The sequence below is a fragment of the Quercus robur genome, chromosome 6, assembly GCF_932294415.1.
Source record: "Quercus robur chromosome 6, dhQueRobu3.1, whole genome shotgun sequence".
In the NCBI taxonomy this organism is placed as follows: Eukaryota; Viridiplantae; Streptophyta; class Magnoliopsida; order Fagales; family Fagaceae; genus Quercus; species Quercus robur.
In genome coordinates this window covers 8,122,530-8,130,763 of record NC_065539.1, presented here as the reverse complement: position 1 = coordinate 8,130,763, position 8,234 = coordinate 8,122,530, and positions in this window count along the sequence as shown.

The window sequence follows — 8,234 nt, the reverse complement described above, 5'->3', positions numbered from 1 at the left end:
CATCGGGAATATTAAATTTGCTCCTAAAGGTGGCCAAGGCAGCCGGGAACTCTAGAAGATAAGAGTAACCCATCTATAACACTTAATGCTATGAAAGGGAACTTGAAGAATTAAAGCTGAAGGAATAGGAAGGGGAAGAAAACTTACTTTGGGTTCTAAGGAGGAAAGGAACACTGGGCAGGTGAGTAAGCGCATAGAGAGTTGGTCGGTAGAGAGTAAAAGCGAAAAATCAGAGGTGGAGGAAAAATGAAAGAGTGTTATGAGGGAGACTATTTATAGAGTCAAAAAGGGGGGCAAAGAAACATTTAATCAAGCAATAAATGGGCACGATTTACGAACGGCCCTGCGAATACCAAAGGTAACCGATACGCACGCCGCTTCGATTCACGAACCGTCAGGCAATAATGGCAACTGTACCTGACGCCGCGAAACGGCACGTCTTTTGAGATAAGCATTAATGAGAAACCATAACCACGAGTCCCTGGCCATAAGATCCCCGAGATCAAAAAGCTCGGCCAGCTCCTTGATTCTTCCCGGCAACCGGGTATGAATCAAGGGGGGGGCTAATGTATAGCACCGAGATCCCAAGACCCATATGGGCCCTGGGCCCAGGCCCAACGGAACAGCACCATTGCCCTAAGCCCTTCTTGAAACTGCCTTCACGTAAAAACAAGTTTTGGGTCTTGAATCCTTAGAAGTGTTCGGCATAAGCTTTCTCGAACAAGCATATGAACCGTGTCCGGGAAAATCATGAAATGCTCAGGAAACTGCATAACCGAGCACAATCGACTAAGTTGGAACCAAGTTCCAAGGCCATAATTGTTGCATCCCACTCTCACCTAAACACCAACTTAAAGCAAATAATATTGGACCTTCAATAGCACTAGCGGTGGCTGTAATCATAATCTCCCCACTAACCTTAGCTATAAATAGCAGAAGTTTGGGAAGAGGAAGGGGTTCAGAAAAAAAGAGAGAGAAACAGTCAAGGAGGAAGAAAGAACGAATATTGCTTTGAGTCTCTCTACCGAGAACGACCCAGAGTAGGAAATCGTGAAGCCCACTCTACAAATAAATTGTGAGCCCAAGTGAGTTCAAGCCCAACAGCCTCATCTCTGGTCCCCACACTTATGATTCAGTTGAATTGAGACAATTCAAGAACGCATGATAACCTAAATTAATAATGTGGTTAGAAAAAATTTTAGAAAAACCCATTCACTTTAAAACCTGATTTCTATTTGAAACTATTAGAAATTCATATAAACAATAAGAAAAACATGATTGAACTTATTGAAAGCATGGAAGAACTAGCACATTAAAAGAAATATAATTGAACAATCAAATATGTTGTTGATAAAATTCTAGAAAAAATCACATTGAATATTCATACCGTATAGAATAAACATAGCCCCCTAGCCCTAGTAAAAAGTTTAGGCTGCCATTAGAGAAAGAAAAATACAAGATTTTATCTGCCAAAATTCGTTCTACACGGCCTCCCTTCAAAACCCTAATGTAAAAAGTGTCCAAAGAAAATAAAATTTTTACTATTTTAATTTCCATCTAGGTTTACAGTAGTAGATTGTGAGTTAATTTCAGCCTTCAAAAATTGAGAATTTCGAAAAACTCAAAACTGAAAAGTTGTAGATATTTAAGTAATGGTTCCAACGCATCTAGCCTTGTATCAAATGGATTTTTAAGGAGAGAGATATGCCCAAAATATTGATCAGTGCTCAAATCAGATTTTTCCTTTTTAGATTCTGTCTCTTTGATTTCTTTCCTTATTTGAAGCTTCCAATCATGGTAGACGATCCAAGCACTCCAGCCACATCTCCTTAGACATTTAAACATAGTCCTTTAGCTCCACTTTAATTCTAGTTTGACCTCCATTCTCTCACAAATTCCTGTAAACTCATCTTTCTTATATGATTTCCTGAAAGTAGAAAATTACACACAATGAATAACATCTTATTCAATAAATTATGTAAAGATAAATAATAGGGACTAATGCAAATCATGGCTTAATTATACAAATTAAGCATAGTAATAAGGAGATAATTTCTACATAAATATATAACAAGTAAACATTTTAAGGCGTTATCAATTTCCATATGTCAAAGGAAATATGCGTTAGAGGTGCTCAAAGATGCAGGTATGATAGGATGCAAACCTTGTAAAATTCCAATGGAACAGAACTTGAAGTTAAGCAAGTTCCATAGGGAGTTACTGCCTGACCCAAGTGTCTACAGAAGATTGGTTGGTAGGTTGTTGTAACTCACCATTACTAGACTAGATATCACATATCCAGTTCACAAGCTTAGCCAATTCATGTCAAAACCAAGAAAGCCTCATTTGGATGCAGCTTATAAGGAGTTACAATACATCAAGGGGTGTTCTGGCCAAGGCATTCTTCTATCCTTTAAATCAAATTTATTCACTTGAAAGCATTTACAGATGCAGATTGGGCATTCTGTGTTGACACTAGACAATCCTCTACTGGTTACTGTGTGTTCTTGGGAGATTATCTGATTTCATGGAAGTCCAAAAAACAATCTATAGTTTCTAGACCTTCTACTGAAGCAGAATATAGAGCTATGACTGTGACTGTTTGTGAAATGACTTGGTTATTGGCTTTGTTGAAGGATTTGGAAGTTTGTCATCATCAACCCACTTTGCTTTTCTGTCATAATCAAGCAACAGTATATATAGGTGAAAATCTTGTATTTCATGAAAGGACTAAACATATAGAGGTAAGCTGTCATCTGGTTAGAGATAAGGTACAAGATAAAGTCATAAGATTTTTTTACACTCCCACACATTTACAGCTAGCAGACCTGCTCATAAAAGCTTTTTTAGTGGTCAACAATTGAAATCTTTACTTACCAAGATGAGTATAGTGAACATACATAGTTTTGGCTCTCATATTGATAAAAAGTATCAAGGTTGAAAAGATCAGAAAAGGAAGAAAGAACAAAAGAGAGTAAAGAAAGAAGAAGATTGAGTTGAACGACAAGATGGTGATTAAACAACAGAGAGCAACTAAGCATTGTTAGCTTTGCTACAAGTAGTTTAGAAACTTATTTAATTTTTGCTTGTAAACACACATGCTATAACAAATTGTTACACGTGCTGTAATTAATTCCTTATTAGTTGGTAAGTTAGTTTTTGCTTTGTTTTTGTATAAAGCCAAAAGTCGTGTACAGATTCATTCATTCATTCAATACAGAGAAATTATTCAATTCTTTTCTCTCTAGCTCACAATCTCTCTTCTTTGCAAGTCTCTGATTTCTTCATTCTCTATTTAATGCTTTCTTACAAGCTCCAATCTCAGCCACTTTCCTATCGTTGCTTAGAGGCTCATCTACGTTCATCTTGTATAGATCCTGATCAGATGATATCCACTGCAAGTCTAATTGGTTGGCTTAGATCTTTTAGGACTTTGTATTCATCTTGGCTAGATTGCTACATTTGGGTAGGATGCCCTTGCATGCCCGCCATGTGAAGTGTTTGAGCTTGTTTGGGATATCAAAGTGTCATTTATATATATATATATATATATATATATATTTTCCATAAATGAGATTGTTGCGCTGGAACTTCTTGTTCTTAGCCATGATCCTCTCTCAATAGGTGGTAGGCACTCTCTACCGAGAACTTACTATTATTTGTTCTGGCCTCGATTAATCGAGTATATCTTCTTGAACTCTTTAGCTAAGTGTTCCATATTTTCTTCCATAATTGAGATTATTGGCTGGATTTGAATTGTTAGCTGATTGTTCTTGGCCATGATCCTTTCTCAATATGTAATAGATGCTCTTTACTGAGAACTTACCATTGGTTGTTTTGGCCTAGATTAATCAATGATGTCTTATGGAACTCTCTGCAAATTCCATAGTCCGTTTTCACATTAATGAGCATATCTACTATGACATTCTCATCTAGTATTCTATAGGTTGTAAGGGTAGGCATTCATTTGCACTCCCATATCTGTATTTTACTTCCATAATTCTATTCCTCACCCTCCATCGGTGTCCCATATCCATGTACAACTTGCCTCTAGGATGTTTTGTGATGCATACGAGCCATTTAGTGTAGTGTTTCACATTAATGAGCATATCTACTATGACATTCTCATCTAGTATTCTATAGATTGTAAGGGTAGGCATTCATTTGCACTCTCATATCTGTATTTTACTTCCATAATTCTATTCCTCCCCCTCCATCGGTGTCCCATATCCATGTACAACTTGCCTCTAGGATGTTTTGTGATACATACGAGCCATTTGGTGTAGTGTTGGTTTCTGAAAAATTGCAATCGAGTTAGTATCTCATCTTATCACTTTGTGTAACAAGTTGGTTTCTTTGTTAGGAGTTGCCATCCTTATTTTGCCAAAAGAGATTAATAAAATGTCTCAATGTGTAAGAACCCTAACCTTCCATTTGCTTTGTAGCAAAAGTCTTCCCCCACTTCATCTAGTGAATATCCCTATCTCTTTCGTTGTGAGCCCACCAAATTGACTCATTATGCTATTGCCTTCTTTTTAGCTACATCTTGGGCCTTTTGAATTTGGAATTTGACACACATTACAAACAAGATAAGATATTAAAAATTCAAGGAATTTGCCAACTTAAACCCTAACAATGAACATAAACATAATCAATCATATAAATAAAAAATGAAACGATAAATTATGCCCAAATATTCACATCACTATGCTTTTATCAACCATCTTGATCTCAAAAAAAATTCTTTATTTTATTGTTTTTGTATTGGGAATAGTATAGTATAAAATGGTTATAGAATTACTCATAGCCATGGTCATACTCAAACATGTATGTATGTACATAATGTAATACCTTAATCAACAAATACTTCAATAGCTTACACATGCATTTTATATTTGGGAAAATCCTCAAAACTTGAAACTAAAACAAACAAAATATGATTTTAAAAAATAGTGTGACTAAGATTGGGCCAATATATAACAATCTAATGAAAGGGAATGCAATACTTAGGTGTCTAACACAACAAAAAAAAAGCATCATGTGGATAAGGTACTTCCAAAATTTTAATTGCAATATCATAGACAAATCACATACCTACAAGCAATATTCCCCAAGTATTTTCAAACACATCCTAAGGTTAAGAAATGACTCATCCTCTTGAACTCATTTCGCATTAACAAGCTTATTAGTCCTAATTATTAAAAAATAATAAGTAGCAGTTGAGCCCAATCCACATACTATAGTGATAAAAATAAACAGTAATCGGTGTTTCACAAGGCATCCACAAAAATATGGTCTTATTTGACTATGGCTTTTTAGTGAAAAGTAAAAAGACATATAGAGAGGTAACCAGCATAGTGAATAGACTACTCCAAATTCTACGTAGCTTGGCACTAAACACCATATAAATCCCTTTTACATATAAATATTCTTTAAACTTATTAACTTTCGTTTGTGCAAAATAAAGTCCCAATGATACTACAAAAATGTAACTACATATCTCCAACTCCAAGAGTTCAAGCTTCATGGTTTTTCCCAAATATAGAGAGCCACAATATTATATAACTACAAAAGTTTAGAAACGATCATATGGGTCGTCGCCTCATTTTGTACTATGTAGGTCTTATACTATATTGTTTCAAATAGATAACAAAATGAAGTATAAAAAGCACTAATTTCATGTGGATTGTTAAAGGTTATTTAACAATATGCTATTTTGTTACTAGTTTATTATTGGTGTATATAAACATTGATCTCTTTAAGAGCCTATGTACAATTAGTAAAATCTTAGAAGAGCACATATTATGTTTATTTTCTCTAACGTTTATACTCCTTAATTATTGTTATTGCCTCCTTACCCTCAGATATCCAAACTACTTATGCATACTTTTTACCACCATATTAATCTTAAAAGGGGCAATACTAAAAGAGATACTAATTATCCACATTTATCTTCATGGCCAAACATGCATTGAATTTTTTTGTTCAATAGAATTATTGTTGTAGTGAGCAACTATGTGAGGAGTAGGAAAAAGTACTATCATGCAAACATAAACAAATTACAAACACAAGCACAAACCATAACATCAACATAAAATAAATATATATATAAACGTAAACATATAAAATAAATACATGAATGAGATAACTAGGTTGAAATATACACATATATTTACAATAATAACAATTTTTTTATTATTATTTATTGTTGCTTGTATTGGGAATAGTATAGCATAAAAATACTTCATTAGCTTACACATGCATTTTATATTTGAGAAAATCCTCGAAATTTGAAACTAAAACAAACAAAATATGATGTTTTTTTTTTTTTTTTTTTTTAATTTCACCGTGACTAAGGTCGTGCCAATATATTACAATTCAATAGTTTCTTTGGTTTGGCAAATTCCTTTGTTTAGGCCTCAAAAACAATGATTTTGCTATTTTTATTCATTTTTGTTTCTTTAATAAATTTTTTCTTAGAAGTTAGAATAATATCCAGCTTGTTTTAGGACGATCCTTAAGATTAGTACTTTATGATTTTGCATTTAACTTAATTTTTCTATTTTTGGTAAAATTCAATATTTTGCCACATAATCACGTGATTAGTGCGAATTAGGGTTTCCTAGTCATCCTAGGGTTTTACCTCTTCAATTCTTATATGTTATATAGCCTCCAAAGGAAAATTAGATTATTATTAATAAAAATTCAATTATTTATTTATTTATTTTTTTTTGCTTTGTATAGTTTATTTTAAATTAAACTTATCAAATATATGATATTTGGTGCGACAATAATAATGCCAAAAAGAAAAGAAAAGAAAAGAAGATAAGCTTAAAAATATATTATTCTCAATTTTATTAGTTACAATTTATAAATTATGTCCAAATCTGATTATGTGCAAAAATGAGGTCAATCAAGATCTATCAATCAAATATAATTGAAATATAGTAAGAATTAAACTTTGACAAAGACTTTATAACTAAGGGAAGAGAAAAGAGTGAGGGAAAAGAAAGGAAAAGAAAATGCTCCCCTCTTGCATTTTAGGAAAGAGCAAGGAAGAGAAAAGAAACGAAAAGAATATATTTGCACTTTGTTTGTTTTTTTGCAAAATGCTTTCAAATGTAGTTGAAAATATTTTTAGTTAAAAGTATTTTAAGGTGTTTGGTGTGACCTAAAATTTTCAAGCTCAAATCATTAAAATTTTCAAACACAAACCACCATATCAGCACTAAACCCAACCAAATTCACACCCTCAACCACCATATTAGCGTAACCCTAAATGATCGAAGTCCTTAACCACCAAATCCAAGCTCCAAACCACTAGATCAACACCCCAGTCATTGGATCAACACCCCCAACCACTAGGTCACAACCCTTAACCACCAAAAATTGCCCCTTCCAGCCACCAAACCGCGCCTCCCAATCGTGAATTGACACCACGATTTCGAGCCTCTTTATCATGATTCATTGCCAACCATCACTAATGACCATCTTTGTGAGTTTCAGATGCGTGCAGGCTTGTGGAATGAGTTTTAGATGGGCTGGGGAGCGGTGTTGTGCAAGCCCACAAACTTGTAAAATGTTTTACTAAAAATTTTTTGGTAACAAATTTTACAATGAAAAAAACATCTAAAAATGTTGAAAATGTTGTTTGAAAAACATTTTACAACGAAACAAATAGATTGATAATTTTTTTTTTTTGGTTTGCAACAGGTAGACAAATGAAATGAAATATGTGGTTTTACTTAAATACCCCCTATAGGTACCAAGAATTTTTGCCTTTAGCTTTGGCTATTTGGCTTGATGGTCTTGCCTTGCCTTAACCAAACTAGTGGTACTCTTTCTCATTAGCTCATCCCTTATAAGGGAGAAAGAGGAATGAGATCTTTCCAATGTGGGACAAAGAATTCAAGCCAAGGCAAGGCAAGACCATCAAGCCAAATAGCCAAAGCCAAAGGCAAAAATTCTTGGTACCTACACCCCCAATAAAGTAAAGAATTTTCGTAAAGGGATGTGGATAAAATTGAAATTTTATGTCATTAGTAGTGGGCCAAGAAACTTGCACTTTTTTGTGTTTGACTTTCTCTCCATTTATGCCCAATTTAGGCTGATGAGAAGTGTGGGCTTGGAAGGGTGGGTCTTCCCTCAATTTTCTCTTCTTTTCTTTTTTCTAATAGTCTAACGCCAACCAAACTAGGACAAGTGTCATGTCACCAATCAAGAATGTAACATAT